We start from the raw sequence: 26,915 nt of genomic DNA on the forward strand, positions 1-26,915 counted from the left end.
TGTAATCTATATCTTGAAGTTGCCAAAGAGATAGGAACTATAGGGATGACTAGCCTCAATACAGTAAATGAGGTAACAGTGGGTGTACAAATCTCCTGCTATCCATTCAGATTTTAAAAGATAACAAATTTTCTTTGATATTTCTACCTATGGGGATACTTTTAAATAAACAAACAAAATTTACTTTCTTTTGTTCAAAACCTAGCAAATGCCAAATAAAATGGAAATTTCCATAGACAAAGGATAGGAGAGAATTATAGATGAAATCTTTATTTTGGATGCATTGTTTTTCTTCTTAAATGCAAAATAGGTTAATTATATAATATATTAGAAAAATAAATATATAAAACATGCATAATAAATTCAATATGCTATTTTTAAAACTGTCTTGCTTATCTGTTTCCTTTTAAACTTCCTTCTATTCTTTTCTGTGAATTCAAAAAAATGTTTCAGTTTCTGATCAAACAAGAGTTAGAAAGGATCACAGGAAGTAAAATGAACTATTTTGATTACATGAAAATAAAAAGGTCTTGTGCAAACAAAACCAATGCAGACAAAATTAGAAGGAAAGCAGGTAACTGAGAACTTTTTTACAGCAAGTTTCTCTTGCTTTATTTCTTAAAAATATAGGGAACTGAGTAAAATTTATAAAACATAAAAGAGTCTTCACTAATTGATAAATGATCAAATGATATGACCAGACAGCTTTTAGAAGAATTCAAAGCTATCATATAAAAATGCTCTAAATCACTATTGATTAGAGAAATGCATTTTAAAAGAATTCTAAGTTACACCTCATACCTATCAAATTGGCTGATATGACACAAAAGGGAAATGACAAGTGCTCAAGGGGATATAGAAAAGTGAGGACAATGATAGAGCTGGATGGAGTAGAGTTGTGGGTAGAGTTGTGAATTGGTCCAACCATTCTGTAGATCAGTTTGGACCTATGCCCAATGGATAATCAAACTGTGCATACTCTTTCACCCAGCAATACCACAACTACATCTGTATCCCAAAGAGATAAAAGGAAAAGGACTCATATGTACAAAAATATTTATAACCATTCTTTTTATAATGGCAAAGAAGTGGAAATTGAGCAGAGATGTCCATCGATCGGGGAATGGCTGAACAAGTTGTGGTTTATTATTGTGATGCAATACTATTTGTACTATAAGAAATGATGAGGGGATGGTTTCAGAAAAACCTGGGAAGATTTACATGAATTGATAAAAAGTGAAATGAGCAGAACCAGGAAAACTTTGTACAGAGTAACACCAATATCACACAATGATTAGCTGTGAATGACTTAGCCATTCTCAGTAATATAACGATTGAAGACAATTCCAAAAGACCCATGATTTAAAAATCCTATCCACCTTCAGAGAAACAACTGATGAACTATGAATACAAATTGAAGTATGTTTTTTTGTTTCCTTATTGTTTTTGCTTTTATTTATTTTTGCAACATGTCTAATAAGGAAATATGTTTTACGTGATTTCACATGTAGAAATGATATATCGCTCACTTTCTCAATTGGGGGAGAGGATACAGGGAGGGAAAAAATTTGGAACTCAAAATTTTAAAAGTGTTAAATATAAAGAAATAATAAACCTTTTTTTATTTTGTTTTAAAAATTTTAAATAATGCACCAATGATTTTTTTCTTCCTTTTCTAAAAAAAAGTTAATTTATCCTTATTCTTACTCTCCCTTCTACCACCTTCACTAGAAAAGAAAATGAAAACTCTTGTAAAAGATATGCATAGTCTAACAAAACACATTTCTACATTGATCATGTCCAGAAATATTTGCCATTTTCTGTATATTGAGTCTATTACCCCTCTGTTAAGAGGTAGGAAGCATAATTCATCATTGCTCCTTTGTGGTTGGTCATTGTGTTAATCAGAATTTTTAAGTCTTTAAAAATTGTTTTTCTTTACATTTATGTTATTGTATAAATTGTTCTCCTGATTAAGTTCACTTTACTCTGCATCAGTTAACATAAGATTTCCTAGGTTTCTCTGAAACCATGCCTTTTGTCATTTATTGTTTATTACATTACTATATCATAATTTGTTTAGTGATTCCCTAACTGACAGGTAACCCCTTAGTTTCCAGCTTTTCACCACAAAAAAAAAGCTGCTCTAAATATTTTTATACAAATGTATTCTTTTTCATTTTCTTTGATTTCTTTCAGTTAGTTGTATCACTGAGTCAAAGGAGTCACACTGTTTACTGTCTTTTTAGGTGTGGTTTCAAATTACTTTCCAAAATTGCTGGAATAATTCACCAATCCACCAACAATGTTATATTTGATATTCCCATAGCCCTTCCAATAATACTTTTTTTTCTCTTTTTTTGTCATATTTGCAAATTTGATGGATTTGAAGTATAACATCCAAAATTCTTTAATATGCATTCTCTAATTATTAGTGATTTGGAGTATTATTAATATGGTTGAACATTGTCTATTTATGAGCTTTGCTATTTACTCAAGTTACAGGAAGTTTTAATGTTCTAATTTCATTTTCTATTTCAATGGATAAAGAATTGGACCTAGAGTGAGGAAGACATCAGTTCAAATCAGTTATTAAACAACTACTAGTTGCATGATCCTGGCCAAGTCACTCAATTTCCGTCTGCCTTCTCTATAAAATGGGCATAATGGTAGAAATTACCACACACACACACACACACACACACACCCCTACAGGGTTTTTATGAGGATAAAAATGAGATAATATTTGTAAAGCACTTTCAAAATTTTAAATACTTTTAAATGATAAAATTAAAAGTGCTTTTAAAGACTATATGTGCTAGTTATTATTAATTACAATATGTAATAGTTACATAATGACTATATTATATATATATATATACGTAACTGTGCATAACTATAAATGCTAGTCATTATAATGCTAGAGATTATTGTTTTCTACATGGGAGTGAGTGATCTTTTCAGGTCACATGAAATTGAGAAACAAATAAGGAAATTGGGGTAAATGAGCTAAGTGAAATATGAATTTGATGGAAACTTTTATGTCCCTTAGATGATATGGACACTAGGACTGAGGTAACTGTAGGGGGGGGAACAGAGAGATGTTGTGGTCTGAATATTTTCACTTGTTGATAAATAAATTTCTCAAGCCTGGAACCTAGGACCTACACACATGCATGCATTGTGAGATGTAATGGTAATGAGAATTTGCAGATCTTCCATGCCACTTAATAAACCTAAGGGACTTTGAAGACCTTCCCTAATTTGAAGATTTTCCCTGCCTCCTAATAGACTGAATGTAATCACATGGAGCCTGTGGTGGGAAGGGTTTGCTGAAGGGTAGAACAGAGCCCACAGGAAGCTGGGAGTCAGAGCAGTTAAAACTGGAGGGAGGAGAGGACAAACCCAGCGAGACTGGCTTGTAAGTGTGAGAAAGCTAAAGGATGGTGTGGCTCTCTGCTGCATTGTGGTGTATTAACTTCTATGCTGCTGTGATGGATTTTGGTTTCCTGTTGCTGGGATTTGGTTTTCTAGTGTCTTAATAGATGTTTTGCTTCTGTCTTATAAATGGAGAGTCTGTTATATTATTGAGAACTATGCCAGCATATTTACAGTCACCATTGGTGCTGTGAATATTGCGTTGGTGCTATATGGGAATAAGCTGGACCCACCCATGTACCCACCCACTCTTAGTGCCATGTAAAAAGTTTTTGGTATTATGTAAAGGGTATATGGTCCATACCCTTTGCAGGACACCAACAACAAGAATCACAACTCATTTATATAATACTTCCAGGGGAAAATGATAAGGATAATTCTCTAGCAGCAGACTCCAAACTTTGGACAGAGATATCTGGGATGTGGGGTGCTCTCCTCTAGCTGATGTACCCCTTTTCTAAAGTCAGTCATTTTCAGAATCTGTATTTGACAAATATTTATCCCATGTTTCCTTTGTATAGAGCACTGTGGATATAAGTAAGTATAAGATACATTCTTTCAAGATACTCACAATAACATTGGAAAACTAGGACTTTACAGCCAAGACTAAAGACACTATTTAAATTCAATGATTTTCTCATAAAAATGAAAAATTAATATGGGTTCTTTACTGCTCTTTAGAAAATGATAGAGAATGGAAAGGAAAAACTGCAAGGGGCAGGTGGGGATAACAACATAAGAGAGATTTCTTGATAGTACCTTTAAAAATGTAAACATATTTCATATTTCCACTTTCCCATTTCACAAGTATTTATTTTGCTCAGTCAAGTATTAGATGTGATCTTGTTGACTCAGTTTCTCCAATGTGACCACATAAGGTCACAATTTTCAGCCTTGGATAGGCAGAACATGTACACTATGGGATAATTAACAATATCACATTCTTGCCTTTTAAAAGTGCTGTATTAATTCAGTTGTTATTGTTTTTATTAGTAGAGATAGTGTTCAATGAGAAGTAAGAAATTAAGGGCTCCTGAAGGGTCCCATGAACTATGAAATTATCTTTCACCTTTTCATCTTTTCTGAGTATCTAAGAACTACAAGTCAGAAGGGGAACAGAATGAATTTGAGTAGGCCTTCATTGACAAAGTCAAATGAATATTCTCCAAAATGTCCATTCTCTGAGCAGATGAGTAGAGAGCATGTTGACTCCTATGGCAGCTGCATGCAAATTTTTTTAGTCCTCAAGAGGCAAATGAGATGGAAGATGATGCCTTAGTTCTCTGAAAATAAAAACTCAGTGTTCAGCAGTTGCAAGGAAGCATATTATTGCACAATCCTATGAGAAAATATTGTTCTTGCTTTTTCTGTCAGAGTGAGCCAGGGCTGTTGATGTATACAAAAACCATTGATGGATCTCATTCATCACCACCACCATCATCACCATCTAGCATTGCCACAGATCCTTCCTTAAGGGGAGATCCAAGCAATCTGAAAACATTACATCATTCATTTTTACGATTTTCCTGCAAGGCAAATGGAAGAGAGAAAAAACAGTTATGATCGAGTGATTTGCCTAAGATCACATAACATGACTGAAAGACAATGGCTTTTTTTCTTTTCTTTTTTTATCCCTAGCCATTATCCTGCCCCCTGAGACAGAGGAATTTCATCATCATCATCATCATCATCATCATCATCATCTAATAATGACAATAATCAACTAATTGAGCTTAAAGCACAAAAGTATAGCAAGAAATGGTCAGTTAGGTTGCACTATGGATAGAGTGCTTGACCTGGGATCAGGAAGACTCATCTTCCTGAGTTCAAATCTGGCATCAGATACTAGCTGGGTGATCCTGGGAAAGTCACTTAACCCTGTTTGCCTCACTTTCCTCTTCTATAAAATGAGCTGGAGAGGAAATGGCAAACCACTCCAGTATCTCTGGCGAGAAAACCCCAAATGGGGTCACAAAGAAATGGGAACATGACTGAACAATAAAAATAACAAGGAATGAATGGAAAATAAGCATGTGGCATTTGTGCTGCTGCTCACTGCATATGACCCATATGTTATGCTATTTTAGGGTTTAAATGCCTGAAGAACTAAGACCATGCAATGCATATGGTTCATTGTGCTCCTACTATCCAATAAAGGCAGCACTGACTGACTATGTATGTCCATGCTTCAGACAAACCCATGCAAGATGACTGACACAAAGACTAAAGATAGTCATGTCTTTTTGCCTCGCTTCCACCTGCAGAGTGCCATCTAGAAGGCTTTGCCAGTGGGACACAAACTCTGATAGGTCTTCCAATCTGGAAAAGTTTATATTTGGTTATGACAACTGCCTGTTGTTTCTAGACCAGCTTAGCTAAATCCAGAGACTCATCACTAGAACCTTGGCCACCAAATGATGAATGTTCTTGGCCATAGAATGATGCCCATCCCAGCAGCTATTGATTCAGGTCCTTGTGGCATTTGCTCTACTTCATATCACGTGAACCATCATGCTCTGCACTGGTGCTCTGGAATCCAAGCCCATAGGTCCTGGGGAAGTTAAACCATTTAGTTTTGGAACTCCTACCCTAGAGCTGTGCCAGCTTGATAAGTGTCCAAGAATGAATACAAGCTTACCCAGACCACTAAAGATATCTGGCCCTAGACTAGACCAGACCATCCTTTACATCCTATCAAACCTACCCAAATCATCTTGCCATCTGCCCTGCTTACCACATGTGTCTAGGAAGTGTCATGGAACACTGAAAAATAGAGTACATTTGTAGTCAGGAAACCCGGGTTCCAATCCCAACCCAGTCACTCACTAGTTGTGTGACCTTGGGCAAATCACATAACTTTCCTTGACTTTAGTTTCCTCATCTATAAAATGAGGGAGTTAAAGTAGATGACCTCTGAAGTCTCTTCCACTCTTAAATCTATGATGCTATCATCAGCCTCACCATCATCTATCATCAGCATGGAAAGTCAGTCAACAAGTATTTTTTAAATGTCATAGGAAGTTTTATTTGCTATGAGGAAGGGATGTTGTGTTAACACATCAAGGAACAGACAGCACTGGGAAGCAAAGCCTGGAATCAGCCCTGGGAAGTGTGGCTGGCCCGAATACATGAGGACAAAGAGGCCTTACACCAAGGGAAGGGTCTTACATGCTCACACACAAATAGATTATACAATTCAGATGACCTGAAAATGCATTCCTCATTCTTATTCTCTTCTTGCTGGGGTCCATGACCAGGGCTCCCATTATCTGCAGGACTGAATCTGAGAGTTTATCTCAAGACTTTGCAAATGTTTCTAGGCCTTTAGTCAGAGTGTACAGACATATTTCACTCTGGACATGAATAAAGGTGACACCCAGTTTGCTGACATCTATAATGTTCTGCTTCTCATCATCAAAGAAGATCATTTCAGAGTAGGGGATAACACTCTTCTGCCGCAATCTCTCAAAGTGTGGGACCTTGCAGCCTGGGTAGATTTCCTTGTGTGTAAAATTTTTAGTGAGGTCAAAAAACTCCAAGAGGTGGTTGGCTCCTTGAATCTCACACAGTCCCGGAGGCAGCTGCGATGGTCACCCCCAGGCCATGCAGATGTTCCAGGACATGGGACACCTTTGCTTATAGTCTAATGATCTTCTCATTGCTGTCCTGCACACTCCCATCCCTGTTCCTGTGGAATGGGGTCTCCACATGAGTGTCAACCCAGAAGGGCCAGAGATCGTAATCCAGGTCAAAGACTCCCAGCTGCAGTAGACAGGTGGGCACTGGGCTCCTGCAGGGGTAGTACTAAACTGGCCGCCTTGAGCAAACCACCTGTTTGACCATCAACAAGTATACTATACACCAGATATTGTGCTAGGAGTTGGAGATAGGACGCCCCCCCCCCCAAAAAAAAGGAGGTAAAACCAGTCCCTGATCTTTAGGAACTCACATTCTTAACTCAACAGGATTTTTGCTTCTGGAAATGGACTGTTCTAGGAGTCAGCTATTATCCCTACGATTCACCAAACCCAAACTCCCTTCCCTAACCACCATTTTACAAAATGTGCTTTATTCCTATTAAAATCAAAGATTCCTGATGTCCAAGACTATCTCACCTTTTGTGTTTTTTTCCCGCATGCTTAGGACAGTGACTGGTACACAGTAAATGCTTAACAAATACTTTTTAAATCGGATTCATTCATTTGTGGAGAATGAAATGGATTACCCATGAAATGGATAGACTACAACCTACATCCAATGAGACAGCACTCACACTGATGGAATCTTGGATCTGTCAAAGAACAGGAGGAATATTTGACACTACTTTTTAACTGGGGGCTGTGATAGAAAGAATTTTCTGGGAGCATCTGCTTCGAGACCCCATGCTTCAGATCTTAGCCTATTGAGCCAGGATCTAAAAACAAAGGCAAAGATGATTTTGTGGAAAGGACAACAGAAATGAATGTAGACATGGCTAACAATACTGGAATCATGACTGAAAATTATCAATTAATCAATTAATATTTATTAAACATCCACTATGTGTCACACACTGTGCTAAGTGCTAGTGATACAAAAAGATATTACCTGTCCTCAAGGATGTTATAATCTAATGGGGAGGGGGGGGGAGTTAGGGAGAAACAGTATGCAAGGCAAGCTATATACAGAAAAGAATTAACAGAGGTAACACACTGGTATTGAGGTGTTGGGGAAGGCTTCCTGCAGAAGGTGGGATTTTAGTTGGGAATTTAAAAAAGCCAGGGAGCTAAGAACTCAAAATGGAGGAGGAAGAGCATTCCAGGCATGGAGGACAGGCACAAAAAATACCTAGAACCATGAGGCGGAGTGTCTTCTTCATGGAACAACCAGGAGACTAGTGTCACAGAATGACAAATTACATAGTAGGGAGTAAGGGGTAAGAAAACAGGAAATGTAGGTGGGAGGGAGTTTGTGAAGGACTTTTCATGCCAAACTGAGCGTTTTGCATTTGTTCCAGGAGGCAGTAGGGAGCCACTTGTGTTTGTTGAGTAGTAAGGTGACATGATCAGACCTGAGTTTTAGGAAAATAACTAGTAGCTGAATGGAGGATGGTTTGGAGTAGGGAGAGACTTGAGGCAGGCAGAGTTATCTGCGACATGAGGTGATGAGGGTCTACACTAGCATGGTGGCGGGGTGAGAGGAGAAAAGGAGGTATATTTTGGGAAATGCTGCAAAAGTGAAATCAATAGACCTTGGCAACAGTTTGGTCATTGGTGGAGGGGAGAGAGTGGAGATAGTGAGGACAACTCCCTAGGTTGTGAACCTGAGGGGCTGGGAAGATGGTGTTGCCTTCTACAGTATAGGAAAGGGAGGAGGAGGAGGAAAGGATTTAGGGGGAAAGATAATGAGTTCCGCTTTGGATGCATTGAGTTTCAGATGTCTAATGGAAATCTGAGATGTCTGAAAGACATTTGGAGATGCAAGATTGGAAGTCAGAAAAGAGTTTTAGGCAAGATAGGTACATATGAGAATCATCAGCATAGAGGTGGTCATTAAAACCACAGGAGCAGATGAGATTGCCAAGCAAAGTGGTTTAGAGGGAGAAGAAAGGAGGGTCTGCCAAATCCTGACCTAGAGCATGGTAGGAACCCCCATGGATATGGTAGCACAAGAATTTTTATGCTTCTTTAGGAGACCAGTTCTGGGAGCCTGAAAACACACATGCATTCATTCATTTCAACAAATGTTTATTCGGTATCTCTAGTCTACAGATTGCTATACTAGCTAAACAGGGGAAATACAAAATTGATTGAAATTGAAATTGATTAAATTGTAAGATACAGTCCCTCTACTTGGGGAACTTACAGTCTTAGTACATACATTATGTGTAGGTAGATATTGAAGTTTTAATTCTGCCTCGGATACTTTATACCCACAATAATCTTGCCAAATCATTAGCCTCAATTAGCCTCAGTTTTCTAATCTGAAAAATGAGGATTGCAATACTCGCACCTTCAGTCTCACAGTCAGTCAGCCAAAAACATTTCTTGAGCATTGCTTATGTGCCAGGCACGGTACTAAGCACTTAGAATTTTTTTAAGCAAACAGAATTTGCTCTGCTCTGAAATATTTGCCTTCCCCCTTTCTACTTCTTCAAAAACATAGTTCCCATCAAAATTCAGCTCAATCACAACCTTCTTTGTTAGATCCTTCCTGAACCTCAAATTTCTAGAGTCTACCCCTTCTCAAAAAAAAAACACCATTTGTTTATGTGCTTTTTGAGCATACTTCATATATACTTCTACGTATACAAATTGTCTCTTTGATAGAATGTAAGCCCCTGGAGGGCAGGACTTTTATTTTTGTTAATATGTTCTCAGGGCTTCCTTTTTTGTGCACCCCCCAACAGGAGGTAAAGAAATCCATATTGAATTGAAGCCCTCCATGTCTCAGTTTCCATATCTGCCAAATGTGAACAAAAATACCTGCTCTCATAACATCACAGAACTATTGTGAGCACAGAATGAAAATGAAATTGCTCTGGAAACATACAAGCACTTCACAAATACATGGTATTTCTTACAATCCCCAAAATGCTTTCAGCCATCCCTGGATAATGTTTCTATCTATAATATAAAGAATTTTTCTTTCTTTACAGGAACATTTTGATGGCATATATGGTCATTCCTCTGGCTTGTGGACATAGATTTGGAATGAAAAAGCAATTTGTCCCCCTGACTTTGATAATGCTTACACAAAAGTCACAGTCAAAACCCAAAGAAACTGGACCATGACACCCACCCTTGTGTCTCTAATGAGAGAATGTCAGTAGCTGTGCTACACAAGTCCCCCAGACAGCATCTCTCAAAATTAAAGAAATTCAGCCTCTCCTAATGAAACTCTGGAAAATCCATGATGGGCCAAGGGAGAGTTTGTAGGAGTCTGGGTGTAATCCATCACTTTCAGGGAACCAGAGCTCTTGGCTCACATCCTGCTGATGGTAGCAGTATCATTGGATACAGAAGATGCTGGGATAGAATTATTTGGGCAGTTTAATAGGAGAGGGGAGATAGTATGGCCTAGTAAATAGGAAGCTGATGGAGCCAGGAAAACCCAAGTTCAAGTCTTGATTTCAAGTGTGACTTCGGGCAAGTCACTGAATCTCCCAATGATATAGACAACTTTCGAAGACTATAAGGTTCAGAGAAGGTACCAACTTGCATTGGTAAAGGGAGTTTCCTTGCTGATATCAATGAAATACCAAGTTCAGTTCCTATTCGTTATCCTCATCAACAAAGAATAATGCCCCCATACAACCACCACATAGCTCTTCCTCAGTATCTCCTTGAGATCCTGAGTTCTCAAAGGCTATGGTAGTGCTCTAGAAGCTATGGAAGACTTACCCTACCCAGCAGGAGAGGGTCTGAGGAGTACTCTGGCATCCAACAATGTCAGATTTCAGAGGACTAGCCTATCAAAGTATGGAAAGACTCAGCACCTATAGACTAGCCACTCAGCAATGAACTCTTTGTCCATGACCACCCATAAAACAATGGCAGGCGCGGATGGGTGCAAACTTCACCTTTGTAGGAAATATCCACATCCATGGGACCGTTGGTTCACTGATGTATTAGGCATGATTTTCTAATGCTTTCCCACAGGAAGTATATGATAACATGATAAAAATAACTGCCTTCCTTTAGGAAGTGTAAAGATATTTTGGTAGCAACCATCTTAATGATAATAATAACAATTTGCATTTCAGAGTTCTTGAAAGTTTCCAAATTGTTTTACATACATTATTAGTCAGAAGAAAGGGAACAGGATGAAATTGGGCGTTCTGCTGATTGTTTTCATTGAAAGAGCTCAAATGACTAGTCTCCAATACGTCCATTCTCTGAACAGAAGAATTCTTCACACAAAAACACTGTAAAGCAAGTGCTATTATTATTCCCCATTTTGTATATGAGGAAACTGAGAAGTTTGGTTAAAAATGATAATTATCAATTATTTATATAATTTATATAGTACCTACTATGTGCTAGGCACTGTGTATGTACTTTATAAGTATTACCTCATTTGATACTAACAACAACCCTAAAAGGTAGCTGCTATTATTATCCCTACTTTATAGTTGGGAAAACAGAATCAAATAGACTTACCGAGGGTCATTAATTTTCTGAGGTGATATTTTAACTCAGATGTTCCTGACTCCAGGCGCATTGCCCCATATACTACACTGCCAGCAAGGGTGATAGGGGAAAAATACCCTCCAAGAAAAAAGCATGGAATAAACCAAGATAGAGGAGAAAAGGCAAGGACTCACCTGAGCTCTCCCAAATTCTCTTCCAAACAACTTTAAATAACATTTCAAAACAAAATCTGGAGTGATTGAACCAACCCACAAAAAGATGGGGTAAAACAATTTTCCAGTCCAAGCAATTTAGAAGGTCAGCAGGGAAGATCTGTCACAGCAGGGTAAAAGTGGAAAGCAGTCCATCAAAACTATGCCAGCACAGGCCATGCCATAGCAAACCAGTAGTAGGTCTTAAGGGCAAGTGAATCAGCAGCAACAATGACAGCTTCTGGAGTTCTCAGCTCACAGACAGTAATGAAGTCAGACAACTAGTCAGAAGGAGAAGGGGTTTGTTTGCTGGTACTGGGTGTAGGACTCTGTTGTATTGCTCATACATAGCTCTAGGCCAAAGTCCTGGGTCCCACTCCCAGGGTGAGGAGGAGCAGTAAGAAACTAGAGCTTACAGCCACAGAGGAGCAGGGACCTTGGGCACAGCTCCAGGGTGGAAAAGAGTGCTACTCATAGACGAAAGCACAGACCAGGAGAGTAGTAAACACACCACTCCTTAGATCATACCACCTTGAAAAATCTGAAAATTTATAGACTGCTAGAACTATCTGTGAAAAAAAAAACTGCACAAAAACTTAAAACTTGGAACATTGTCCCTAATATCCTAAGAGCAAAACCCAACTTTAATATAAAGTTAAAAGTCAAGAAAACAACAGAGAAAATGAACAAATGACCAAAAAGTTCCTGGCCATAGAAAGTCACTATGATGACAAGGAAGATCAAAATATAAACTCAGAAGAAGATAAAGTCAAAACTGCTAAATCCAAAGTATCAAACTCAAAATGTGCTTTTATCTCAGCCCAAAAAGGATTCTTAGAAGAGCTCCAAAAGGATTTTCAAAATCAAATAATAGAGAAAAAGGAGTAATCGGGAAAAGAAATGACAGTGATGAAAGAAATAATTTTTTAAGAGTCAATATGTTAGTAAAGGAGACAAATTAAAAAATACAAAAGAAAATAATACCTTAAAAAACAGAATAGGCCAAATATTTTAAAAAAAAAAAGGCACAAGAAATCCAATGAAGAATGCCTTAGAAAGCAAAATTGGCCAAATGGAAAAAGAGATACAAAAATTCAATGAAGAGAAGAACTCCTTAAAATGAAGAATCAGCCAAATAGGAAAAGAAGTACAAAAGCTCAATGAAGAAAATAATTCCTTAAAAATTAGAATTGGGCAAGTGTAAACTAATGAGAAATTTTATGAGATGTCAAGAAACAATAAAACAGGGGGCATCTAGATGGCACAGTGAATAGAGCACCAGCCTTGGAGTCAGGAGGACCTGAGTTTTGATCCAGGCTCAAACACTTAACATTTACTAGTTATGTGACCTTGGGTAAGTCACTTAACCCCAATTACCCTGATTTCCCCCTCCAAAAAAAGCAAAAGAAGAAAAAAGAAAAAGAAACAAAACAAAACAATAAAAAGAATGGGAGAAAAAAAAGAAGAAAATGTGAACTATCTCACTGGAAAAACAGTTGACATGGAAAATATATTGAGAGAAGATAATTTAAGAATTATTGGACTACCTGAAAGCTATGATTTAAAAAAGTCTGCATATCATCTTTTTAAGAAATTGTTAAAAATTAACAAGAAAGAACTTAAGGAGGTGAATTCAATCTTAGAGAGGGTAGGTATGATAGATCTCCAGAGAAAACTGAATGGGGATAAAAAGGAATATACCTTCTTCTCAGTGGTACATGGCACATACACAAAAATCAACCATGTAGTAGGACATAAAACCCTCACAATTATGTGCAGAAAGGCAGAAATATTAAATTCATCATTCTCAGATAATGATGCAATAAAAATCATATGCAATAAAGAGCCATTGAAAGATAGACCAAAAACTAATTGGAAACTAAACAATTTAATCCTAAAGAATGAGTGGGTCAAACAAGAAATTATAGAAACAATCAGTAACTTCATTCAAGAGAATGACAATAATGAGAAAACATACCAAAATTTGTGGGATGCAGCAAAGGCCGTTCTTAGGGCAATTTTATATCCCTGAGTGCATACATGAAGTAATTAGAGAAAAGGGAAATCGATGAATTGAGCATGCAATTGAAAAAGCTAGAAAAAGAACAAATTGAAAATCCACAATTAAATACTAAATTAGAAATAATAAAAACCAAAGAATAGATTAATAAAATTGAAATTAAGAAAACTATAAAATTAATAAATAAAACTAACTGGTTCTATAAAAAAAACAATAAAATTGATAGACCCTGAGCCAATATGATAAAAAAAGAAAGAAGAAAACCAAATTATGAGTATCAAAATGAAAAGGGTGAAACTACCTCTAATGAAAAGGGAATTAAAACAATAATTAGAAATTATTTTGCCAAATTATATGAACATAAATTTGACAATCTTCGTGAAATGGATGATTTACAAAAATATAAGCTTCCCAGATTAACTGAAGAGGAAGTAAATTACTTAAATAACCCCATCTCAGAGAAAGAAATTGAACAAGCCATCAGTGAACTCCATAGGAAAAAATCTCCAGGGCCAGATGGATTTACTAGTGAATTCTATCAAACATTAAAGAACAATTGATTCCAATACTCTACAAACTATTTGGGAAAATTGGTGAAGAAGGAGACCTACCAAATTCTTTTTATGACACAAACATGGTACTGATACCTAAATCAGGAAGAGATAAAATGGAAAAAGAAAATTATAGACCAATTTCCCTCATGAATATAGATGCAAACGTTTTAAATAAAATATTAGGAAATAGACTATAGCAACGTATCACAAGAATAATACACTTTGATCAGGTAGGATTTATTCCAGGAATGCAAGGATGGTTTAATATTAGGAAAACCATCAGTATAATTGGTCATATCAACAATAAAACTAGCAGAAACCACATGATTATCTTAATAGATGCAGAAAAGGCTTTTGACAAAGTACAACATTCATTCCTATTAAAAACACTAGAAAGCATATGAATAAATGGAGCCTTCCTTAAAATAATAAGTAACATCGATTGAAAGCCATCAGCAAATATTATATGTAATAGGGATAAGCTAGAAGCATGTCCAATAAGATCAGGGGTGAAACAAGGGTGTCGACTATCACCCCTCTTATTCAATCTGGTACTAGAAATGTCAGCAGTAGCAATTAGAGAAGAAAAAGAAATCAAAGGAATCAAATTAGGCAAAGAAGAGACCAAGTTATCACTCTTTGTGGATGATATGATGATAAATTTAGTGAACCCTAAAGAATCAAATAAAAAAAAACTACTTGAGACAATAAATGAATTTGGCAAAGTTGCGGGATATAAAATAAACCCACATAAATCCTCAGCATTCTTGTATATTTCTATTTCTTGAATTTCAACAGCAAGAGATAGAAACAGAAATCCCATTTAAAGTTACTGTAGACATTATAAAATATTTGGGAATCTACCTGCCAAAACAAACCCAGGAACTATATGAACACAACTACAAAACATTTTTCACACAAATAAAGTCAGATCTAACTAATTGGAAAAACATCAATTGCTCATGGCTGGGTTGAACTAATATGATAAAAATGACAATTTTACCTAAATTAAATTACATATTTAGTGCCATACCAATCAATTTACCAAAAAATCACTTTATAGAACTAGAAAAATAATGGTAACAAAATTCATTTGGAAGAACAAAAGGTCCAGCATATCAAGGGTATCAATGAAAAGAAATGCTAGGGAAGGTGGCTTAGCTATACCAGATTTTAATTTGTATTATAAAACAGCAGTTATCAAAACTACTTGGTACTGACTGAGGAATAGAGCAGTGGATCAATAGAATAGATTGGGTACACAAGACTCAGCAATCAATGACTATAATAATATATACTCTTTGATAAACCCAAGCACCCCAGTTTGGGGGATAAGAACTCACTATTTGACAAAAACTGATGGGAAAACTGGAATATAGTATGGCAGAAACTGGGCATAGACCATTATCTAACACAGTATACCAAAATTAAGTCTAAATAGGTACATGATCTAGGTATAAAAGATGACACTGTAAGAAATCTCAGAAAGCAAGGAATAGTTTACCTGTCAGATTTATGGAGAGGGGAAGACTTCATGACCAAGCAAGAATTAGAGAGCATTATAACATTCAAAATAGATAACTTTGATTATATGAAACTGAAAAGCTTCTGTATAAACAAAGCCAATGTAACCAAGATTAAAAGGGAAGTGGGAAGTTGGGAAAGAATTTTTTACAACCAGTGCCTCTGATAAAGGCCTCATTTCTAAAATATATAGAGAATTGAGTCAAATCTATAAGAATACAAGTCATTCCCCAATTTATAAATGGTCAAAGGATGTGAACAGGCAGTTCTCAGAGGAAGAAATTAAAGATATCTATAAACATATGAAAAAATGCTCTAAATCAATATTGATTAGAGAAATGCAAATCAGAACAACTTGGAGTTACCACATCTGACTGGTCAGATTGGCTAAGATGACAAAACAGGAAAATGATAAATGCTGGAGAAGATGTGGAAAAATTGGAACACTAATATGTTACTTGTGGAGTTGTGAACTGATCCAACCATTCTTGAGAGCAATCAGGAACTATGCCCAAAGGGCTATAAGTAATTTCATATCCTTTGACCCAGCAATACCACTTCTAGGGTTTTATCCCAAAGAGATCATAGAAGCAGGAGGAAGACCCATATGTACAAAAATACTTACAGCAGCTCTTTTTGTGGTGGCAAAGAATTGGAAATTAAGGGGATGTGCATCAATTGGGGAATGGCTAAACAAGTTACGTTATATTAAAGCAATGGAATGCTATTGTGCCATAAGAACCAAAGAGCAGATGGACTTCATATTTAACTGGAGAGGCTTATACAAACTGATGCTGAGTGAGAAGAGCAGAACCAGGAGAAATCTGTGCACAATTACAGATACAACATATGTGTGATGACCAACTTTGATAGACCACACTCTTCTCAGAAATAAAGGACTATAAATAAATTCCAAAAGACTCATGATGAAGAGAGATGTCTACATTCAGAGAAAGAACTAGAAAGAACAGAGTTTGATGCAGATTGAAGCAAGTTACCTGCTCTCTTTCTTTTTCTTTTTTGGTTTTGTTTCCTCTTTCCCATTGTTCATTCCTTCTGATACAATCCTTCTTTATAACCTGACCAATGTCTAATGTGAAAATATCTGCAGATCCTATACCTGATTGTATGCCACTATGGAGGGGAGAGGGGAAGGAGGGGAAGAAAATTTGAAACTCAAAGAACTGGAGAACTAATCTTTTAAGCTCAAAGTAAATGAACAAATTAATAAAGATGAAAAAAAAAGAAAAAAAAGAAATTATCAAGAAAAACTCTCTTGATATTCTAGAAACAAAGGGTAAAAAAGAAACTGAACTGTGTGACCTTGGGCAAGTCACTTAACCACAATTGCCCTCCAAAATAGCAAAAAAAAAAATTAAAAAAAGAAACTGAAAAAATCCACCAATTACCTCCTGAAAGAGATCCCAAAATGAAAACTCCAAGGAATATTACCGCCAAATTCCAGAGCTCCCAGGTCAAGAAGAAAATATTGCAAGCAGCCAGAAAGAAATAATAAAAATATTGTGGAGCCACAGTGAAGATAACTTAAGATTTAGCAGCTTCTACATTGAAAGATTGGAGAGCTTGAAATATGATACCCTTGAGGACAAAGGAGCTATGATTACAATCAAGAATCACCTACTCAGAAAAACTGAGTATAATCTTTCAAGGGGGGAAATAGATATTCAATGAAATAGAGGACTTTTGAGTAAACCTGATGAAAATACAAAGCTGAATAGAAATTTTGACTTTCACATGAAAGACTTGAGTGAAGCATAGAAAGGTAAGCATGAAAGAGAAATTATAAGGGATTCAATAATGTTAAACTCTTACATTCCTACATGAGAAGATGAGACTTGTAACTTTTAAAATTTTTCTCATTATTTGACAGTTAAAAGGACATAGAAGAGGACATGGATATGAGTTGAATATAATGGGAGCCTCACTACTACTCTTTTTTGACTTTTTGTCTAGCCACAAGTATATAAATCAAGGTTCAGCCATACTAAAGTACCCTCCCCACTAGGGACAGGGAATATTGTGCTTGCTTGCAAGTCATTTACCTCAACTGAAATTAACCTTCTGTTTGATTTCTGACTCTTCTGTCTCTAGCCTGCTCTGTTCAGCTCCAGTCACCAACAGGTTTGACCCAGATGACAACAGTGGTTCAAGATAAATCTTATGATGAAAAAATGCTAACTACCTCCAGAGAAAGAGGTGCTAGAATCTGAATGCACATCAAAATGTGCAAGTTTTTACTTTATTTTTCTGGGGGGGGGCGGTTGGGTCTCTTCTTTTACAACATGACTTATATGGAAATATGCTTTGCATGACTGAACATATATAGGCTATATCAAATTGCTTGTCTTCTCAATGATAGGGGTGGGGAGAGAGCCAGGGAGAGGATTTAGAAGTCAAGATTTTTAAAGAAAAAGAATGCTATTTTTTTACATATAACTGGCAAAAAATATTTTTAATTCAAAATCTGCTGCCTTATTGTCCTTGATAACTGTTTCCTGGGCATCCTTTCCATAATCACATAACTAGATCTTTTCTGTGACTCCACAGGGTTGAGGGATTCTGGGAAACATTTCCAGACTTTTTCTAGTGCATCCTTCTCTTTGGCTCTTGGGGCAAAGGTAGATAAACATTTAGTTCTGGGAAAGAATAAATCTTTGTTTATTGCTGATTGTGCATTTCCAAACATTTTATTGAATATCTAACTTAAAGGACATTCATTTCTTGAAAAAGGATTGTTCATGTCATATTATGTGAAAATCATATTTTCTAAAGAATAATTACCATCATTCATGAAAGATGAGCTTGAAGAATGGGGAGGGGGGCAAGCATAGTATAGTAGAATGTTGAATTTGGAGTCAGAAAGCCTGGTTATGAATCTCAGTTCTGTCCCATTCAACCTGTGTGACCCTAGGCAGGGTATTTCCCTTTATCAGCCTCAATTTCCTCCTCTATAAAACAGCAGAGCTGACCTAAATGATTTCTAAGATTCCAAGTAGCTCAAAAACTTATTGTACTTTGACCTCACATTGTTACCATTTTCTCATCTGTAAAATGAGATCAAACTAATCAACATTAATTTCTTTATCTGTAAAATGGGGATAACATAGCATCAACCCCATAGGGCTTTTGTTAAGATCAAATGGTATAATGTCTGCAAAGTGCTTTGCAAACCTTAAAGAGCTATGAAAATGCTACCTATTATTATGATCATAATTCCTAAGATTTCTTCTGATTCTAGACCTATGTGATGATCATCACTTAATACAGTGTGGACTGCAATGCTGAGGAAAATGCCTATCATCATTAATCAATCAACAAGCATTAAATGCCTACCGTGTGAAAGATTTAAATTAAATCAAAATGTCAGTTGTTGCAGGTATGAAGACACACACTCCCACCCACCCACCTCAGTTATTTATCAATAATACATCTTACACAATACATTTATTACAAAAAATTCCATGCCAATTATTTTTAAATTGGAAGAAAGTCTGCCTCTTTTTTTCTAATCCACATCTAAGTATATATCTCTACTACAATGATAATGCTCTTTCCTGTTGATTATTTCTCACCTAGTCCCTCATCAATCCTTTCCTGTTACACAGGTGCATAAAGGTATACAAGATTGTGGGAAAAGAAATCCCTAGCCTCTCTATTTAGGAAGAGAACAGAATGGAAAGATTAGAGACCATCATGTCACTCAATCAATAGTACTTGAATTGAGTGAAATTTAGCAAGAGTAACCCAGCTTGCCATGTGGAGAGGGATGATGATCCTGTAGACACTGGAGAGGCTCACAAAGATGTTTACCTATAATTATACATCCCACATTACCAGGAGTGAGAACTGGGGGTGGCAGAGTTCAACAATCCCCATCATAATACCATGCCTATAGAGAGGTGTTACAGCTGAAATATACTTTACCTTTAATAAATCATTGAGCCTTTGAACATATGAAAGGTCAGAAGTAAAAGAATAAACTAGTAGTTTCTTAGTTGTTACCTCTTCATTTGGCAGTCTGTTTTTTGGACAAAAAAGCCAAGTTAAGCTATTTAAAATGTTAAATTCATGTTGGCTATCTCTTCGAAGAAAAACCATTCATTTGACTGATTTTTTAAAAATTAATTGCTTATGAAATTCTGTCTCAGTGTATTTCCATACTAAAATGAAGTGTGCCCATCCTCAATAAGCAAGAAATTCAGGTTTGGTTTTAACAAGGCTCTTACATTTGGCAGGCCAAATGGAATTGATTGTAGTTCTTTTCCTTCTTTAAGAAAAGAATGCATTATTTATTTATTTTTAACATTCTTTTTTTTAATTTGAGTTTCAAATTCTCTCCCTCTCTAAAGCCCCTCCCCTACCTATTGAGAAGGCAAACAATATGTAATCGATTATATATGTGAAACCATATAAAAACATTTCCATATTAGCTATGTTGCAAAAAAAAAAAAACAAGAAAAATAAAATGAAAAAATTGTACTTCAATTTGTACTCAGAGTTCATTAGTTCTCTCTGGAAGTGGTTAGCATTTCTCATCATGAGTCTTTTGGAATTGTCTTCCACTGTTGTATTCCAGAGAATAGCTAAGTCATTTGGAGTTGATTATCCTACAACATTGCTGTTACTGTGTCCAGTGATCCACTGTTTCTGCTCCTTTCACTTCACATCAGCTCATGTAAGTCTTCTCAGATTTTTCTGAAAGTAACCTGCTTATCATTTCCTATAGCACAATAGTATTCCATCACAATCACATACCTCAACTTGTTCAGTCATTCCCCAATTCATGGGCATCCCTTCAATTTCCAATTCTTTGCCACCACAAAAAGACCTGCTATGAATGTTTTTGTATCAATAGGTCCTTTTTCCTTTATCTTTTATCTCTTTATGATATAGTAGTGGTATTGTTGGGTCAAAGGGTATGGATGGTTTTGTAGCCCTTTGGTCATAGTTTCAAATTGTTCTTTAGAATGGTTGGACTAGTTCACAACTCCAACAATAATGCATGTGTCTTTACTTTTTCACACTCCCTCCAGCATTTATCATTTTCTTTTTGTGTCATGTTAGCCACTGGACTTTGATGATTCTAGAAGAGAAACTGAGTCTGACAACTTTGTGTGACTCTGCCTCACTTAAATAAAATTCATGCTCAAATCATCACCCATGATGTCATTAGTTCTTTTCAAAAATGAAGGATGAACAACAGTTCTGATAGGTGTAAGGTGGTACCTCAAAGTTGTTTTAATTTGCACTTCTCTAATCAATAATTTAGAAAAAAAATTCATATTAGTGTAGTTAGCTTTTGAGATCTTCTGAAAATTGACAGCTGATTCATATCCTTTGATGATTTATCAATTGGAGATGGCTCTTATTTTTATAAATTTAAATCTTATTTTCATAAAGTTTATAAATTATTTTATAATTATAAATAAATTCTTATTTTATAAATTTGACTTGGTTGACCTTACCTCTAGAAGCTTACATTATAGTACAGGAAAAAATGTTATTTCACACACAAAAAAAAAGAAAGGGGAAGGAAGGAAGGAAGGAAGGAAGGAAGGAAGGAAGGAAGGAAGGAAGGAAGGAAGGAAGGAAGGAAGGAAGGAAGGAAGGAAGGAAGGAAAGAGGGAAGGAGGGAAGGAGGGAAAGAGAAAGGAAGCAAGGAAGGAAGGAAGGAATAAAAAGAAAGAGAAAGAAAGGAAAAGAAGTGAAAAAAAAAACAAAAGAAGAAACAAAGATTGCCACACTCAGTTCAGTGTTCCCTCTGCCATTATATATGTGGTTCAAGGGCTATACAACTTGAATTTGTTTCCTTTGTAAGACTTTAGAGCTTTTATCCTATGTGTTTGTTCCATCTGCTCTATTACATTGCAAATTCCTCAAAAGCAAGTTTTTTTTTTATCACATCTATAGATATTGGGGCTACTCAGTAATATAACATTTACTTTGCTATTTATGAATCCATAAAGAATCCATGGTCATAGTTTGGCTTAGGGGGGAAAAAATAAGCTTACTGCCATTACTCAAAATTTACTGTTTTCTTGACCCAGTTTCCTGCCAGCAAAGGCTGCTGCTTGGCTGTCTAATGTAGCTAATCCAAATATCATGAGTTTTCATGAAATAATCTGCCTTCATTTGGACCTTGAATGGGTCTAGAAATCTTTCTGGCTTTAGCGACCACATTTTAGGAGGCTGCATGGAGCAGATTTATTTTTCTTTCAGCCCCTGAAGCCAGAATGAGACACGGAAGAGGATGATATAAAGAAATAAAAATTAGTTTCAGTGAAAAATCCACAACAGCATTACCTGTATAATCCCCAAGACATTGTGATGACTGCCATGGGCAACCTCTGACCTTGAAATGACTTTGCGATGAAACCACTTTACATAACACACTGACTTAAAGCAATAGTTTAAAGATTCAAATGCCTTTGAATTTGCTATTCATAGAAATTCACCCTAGGTCACTCCCCAATCTGAAGCATCTCCAACCTTGGAATTGTGTGTACATCTATCCCTCAAAAACAATTAATTTTTTTTTATAATTTGTTATACCACATACCATGAGTAACATACACCCCTTAAAAGGCAGCAGCTGTGGCCCTGATCCATTAAACATAAAGGGAAAGCATTCTTTACATATAAACAAATCTCCATAGACCACAAAGAGTCTCCAAATTAAATTCTTTTGTTTTTTAATTGCACACACTGTAGAAATCAAGTTATGCTTCTGCATTGCTGCACATCAGAGTATATCATGGAATTTCTCAATGAAAGATAATTTTGGAGTGATCAATTCTTCCAGGACAGAGTCAGCACTATTATCCATGCATGAAAAGCTACATACGCAATTTCTATAACCATAAATAATGGATCAATATTAAGAGAATATGAGTCCCAGACAGGATAATCATAGACCGACATATGTTGTTATCCCAAGACACTGACACGTCTACACAGACATCTTGTTGAACTGGGCACTTTTGAATGACTGGCTCTTTAGGATTATCCTAATAGTACCTGATGCTGAGTACTTGGACCATTTGGAATATAACTTCTAACTTACTCCAAAAGCCTGAATGAAAGCCCCAATGCAGGGAATAGTTATATCATAGATTAAGAGCTAAGTAGGACCTCAAATGGCAACTCCCTCCTCATAGATGAGAAACTGAGGCCCAAATAGGGAACTTAAGTGATTCACCTCAGGTCGGGTCACAAAGGTAGGTAGTTAGTAGCAGAATCAGGATTCAGACCTGCGCTAAATCCAGCCCTCTTTCCAATATATCACATTATCTCCATTTTCTCTCTGCTTCATCCATATATATCCTCTAACTCGGCATACTATGCTAACTGGATATGAGATCTGATGCATTCACCACTGAACTGGGCCAACCTTAAAGTGAATTGTTATCATTTCCTTCTACTCCAGAAAAGTTGCCTGTGTACCATGTCTATTGTGTTTTGTTGATTGATACCTTCGATATCGTCCACATTCATGCCTTTATATCATTTGTTTTGCCCAAAGCTGGTCTCTCCTCAGTATCAATATGAAATCAGGATTGCTTTCTGAATATACATACATAGATATATACATATATATATATATGATGTTTTCACTTTAAATCTTAAAACCTTACTACTTCTCTAGTCTAAAATTCCTAGTACTCCTGACAACTATATTTGAATATATTTCCATTGCATGGAAAAGAAAGAAATATATTAAGGTCTATGAGACAATTCCCAGGGACACCTAAGTCTCCAAGCTTTTAACTGCCTATAGAACTGTCTGGTCTAGCACTCAAAACCAGTGTTGGTGGAAAAAAACAGAGCAGTAGCTCTTTAAATGGTGACTATGATTCCATCTAGAGTTGCCCTGAAATCCTAGAGCCAACAAGCTTACTACATTATAGACCTTTCTGATGTCTCTATCCAGTAACTGGACTCTGACTTTGCACTGTGGGTAGATCTAACTCATACTACTGGATAGATGGATGGATGAATAAATGGATGGATGGATGCATGGGTGGGATGGATGGTGATGCAAAAGGATTTTCTTTTAACTTCATTGTAACTTCATCTAGTTTTCCTATGCCAGGATAGACTTAAATTGCAGCATTACATATATATGTAGCACTATTAAAGGGAGGTTCTCTCTTTATTAGAAATTTATCTACTCTAAGTAGGCTCCATTTTATTTAAACAATTCATCAAAATGTACCAAACCTACTGGATTTAAGTCAGATTTACAATATACACTTACAGGAACTAAATAACTTACTCTCTTCTTCCAGTTAAAGGCACCGACTTGAAAATTATGAACTGTAGCAAATTTCCCAGTAAATTGGAGATAATAGTCGAGGCATTAATCTTTGGTCCACATATCTAGAGAGGTCAAGGGAAATGAGGGCTTTTTTTTTCTTCCTTTCTCTTAAAATGCATCCTCCACAAATATCTTAGAGAACTTTGTCTGGATGACAAAAATCTTTTCCAGGGCTTCCTAGTTTTAGGCATCAACAGACTTTTTAAAGCAGGGCTATAACTTATATTTGCTTAGAAAAATAAAGCATATCCCTGGTAACTCTCTTTATTAGAGCTTTTGGAAGAATTATTCTGAACACTCTGGCTTCAGGGAAACTGTTCTCATCATCTTTCTTCCCACGTGGAACTAGCTGAAAGATATTCATGAAAGATTCACTAGGGCCAATTTTCTATGAGTAAAAACAACAGCAACATCAATATTTCAGTGTCTGGAAAACATGGCCATTCTCTTGCCTTGAAAAGATTGTTAGAAATCATTGCATTTTAATGAATTCAAAATAACACAAGAGATTCTGGAGGCTATTCAGCTTATGAAAATGCATGGATAAATCAGATTTTTCATAACTTATATTTGAAGCAAATAGATCAGCTACCGTTCCTCCACAGAGCAGAAGTAGTGTGGGGTAGAAATGTGACTAGTGATCTTTTCATCATGGTCCTTGTAGACTGCTCGTTTCCCAGGCAGTTTCAGCTGTCACAGTTGCTTAGAGTTTACTGAGCTGTTTTTAGTTACTCATTCAAATATTCATAAGAACCTAGGACTGCAGTTTGCTGTCTGGTAACAACTTCATTTTCTGCTCCCTCTAAGCTTGTCCTTGTGGGTTGCTTCTTCTAGACCCAATTGGGTTTTTCCCTGTCACATGACCTTTCAAGGATAATGGAGTTTCCTTGGGAGTAGGCAAAAGGAACATGTTCCACCTTTTATCTTTGCTTGGCTGCATGATGAAAATAATTGCAAAGGACAGTTATGGATTATCAAAGAGACAAGTGGAATAATCTAACCTATATCAAGTACTGGTTTGTGCTACCCAAGAAAGCATATCCTTTAATTATTTACCTTTGGAGACTGCTTACACCTCAGGAAATGTGAAAATGGCCACATATTGGTACAAATATTTACTTAACAATATTACGCATGAATACAGTAATCATAATACTTGTAACTTCATGTAATGTTCTTGGAAGAAACCAATGGTTAGTAACATTTTGGGGGAAGGAATCACTATGTCATTATTATTTTATTAAATCTCTGATTAATGCCTATAAATAGAATCATTGGACTTTGGAGTCAGAAGCTATCTGCAACCATTTATGTTAGTTAACATTATGTCTTAAGCTTGATAAATAGGACTACCACCCAATAAGTACAAATATAATATGAAGAGTACAGTTCTTTAATTAAAGCACGACATCCACTGAGCACTGTAATTTTATCCTCTGTTAGTGCAGAACAGATGTCAATCAATGTACATTTCTAAAATAACTTAATCCTTAACCATGAAAAAATCTGGAACTATTTTCTTCCTACAGTATATTACTACTAACAACCATCTTTCAGTGAAAGAGTCCATATCCACCATACTATACTTTCCATGAAATAATGCATTTTTTTAAATTGAACTTGTAGGGTTTTTTTTCCCATTAAGGATTGCTTTATATAAACTCCCACTGCCATGTCTTTTATGCAGGTAGTAGCTGTCCATGCCTGGAATGCACTCCCTGCAGTCAGCTCTTAGACTCCTTAACTCCCTTCAGTGTTCATGGAAACTATGGCCTCCCATATGAGGCCTTTCTTGATTTCTATCATCACCACTTGATTAACACTTTCTCCCTTTTGAAAGCACTTTGTATTAATTTATTTTGGAATAGTAGAAATCAGGGGGACTCAACTGATCTGAAGGAGATTGTACGAGGCAACACTCCGGTTTGCTGGGTGGGGACGCTTTCTGAGTCCTTTACAAAGTGAATTCCCTGCCCAGGCCATTTCTGTGGGATGCCAAGGCATAGATTCACCTCCAATCCAATTGTCCATGGCCAGCAAATGGGCATGCTTCTCTGATAATCTTTTTTTAAAAAGCAATTGGGGTTAAGTAACTTGCCCAAGGTTCCATGGCCAGTTATTTTGTGTGGGTGTTAAGTATCTGAGGCCAGAACTGATCCCAGGTCCTCCCAACCCTGGGGCTAGTGCTCTTACTCACTGCACCACCTAGTTGCCCCCTCTGATAATCTTAATTACCTGTATTTTATATTTGAATACAAGTATAAAATATACTTTGTGTTTACCTACTTATGTATATGTCACAGCCTTTCCTCCTGGGGCAGAATTTAAGCTCTTTTTGGACAAGGGCTTGCTTTTATCTTAATATTCCTAGAACTTAATATAATGATTGCAAACAGTAGTTGCTTAACAATTTTTTCCTTCAATTTCTCTAAAGTCCTTTGTGTTATCAAAAGACTGCTGACCAGGCGAACCCTTCACTGCTTTACCCAGATCAGGGGAACAGTCCTGACTGAGGTAAAGCATAAAAAATGTGAGATAAAACCCTAGGAAAAAAATCTTTTAATCTCATTTGTTTGTATTATAGCTGAAGTCACTAGCACAACTTCAGTTAAGAGACTGTCAGCATTTATAGCAACAGCTATATTTCAGCAAAGTGACTCTGAAAAATGGAATCCTTCGTACAGTAAACTCCACATGTTGTGGAATTCTTTATTGTTG

The 26,915-nt window shown here is 36.3% G+C and overlaps 1 long non-coding RNA gene and 1 pseudogene across 1 annotated transcript in view; both read right to left on the minus strand.

The window, feature by feature from the left end:
- Positions 1–4,251: 4,251 nt before the first annotated feature.
- The window catches only part of LOC138174236 (uncharacterized), a 41,112-nt gene continuing 18,448 nt past the window's right edge, over positions 4,252–26,915 (minus strand). The window contains exon 4 of the long non-coding RNA XR_011171643.1: positions 4,252–4,964. This is a non-coding gene — a long non-coding RNA (uncharacterized lncRNA). The remainder of the gene's footprint in view (positions 4,965–26,915) is intronic.
- Positions 6,726–11,640, minus strand: LOC138174475 (magnesium-dependent phosphatase 1 pseudogene; annotated as a pseudogene).

Source organism: Petaurus breviceps, unplaced genomic scaffold (genome assembly GCF_028583685.1).
Source record: "Petaurus breviceps papuanus isolate PSGF00001 unplaced genomic scaffold, PetGlider_PUasm1.0 688, whole genome shotgun sequence".
Taxonomy (NCBI): domain Eukaryota; kingdom Metazoa; phylum Chordata; class Mammalia; order Diprotodontia; family Petauridae; genus Petaurus; species Petaurus breviceps.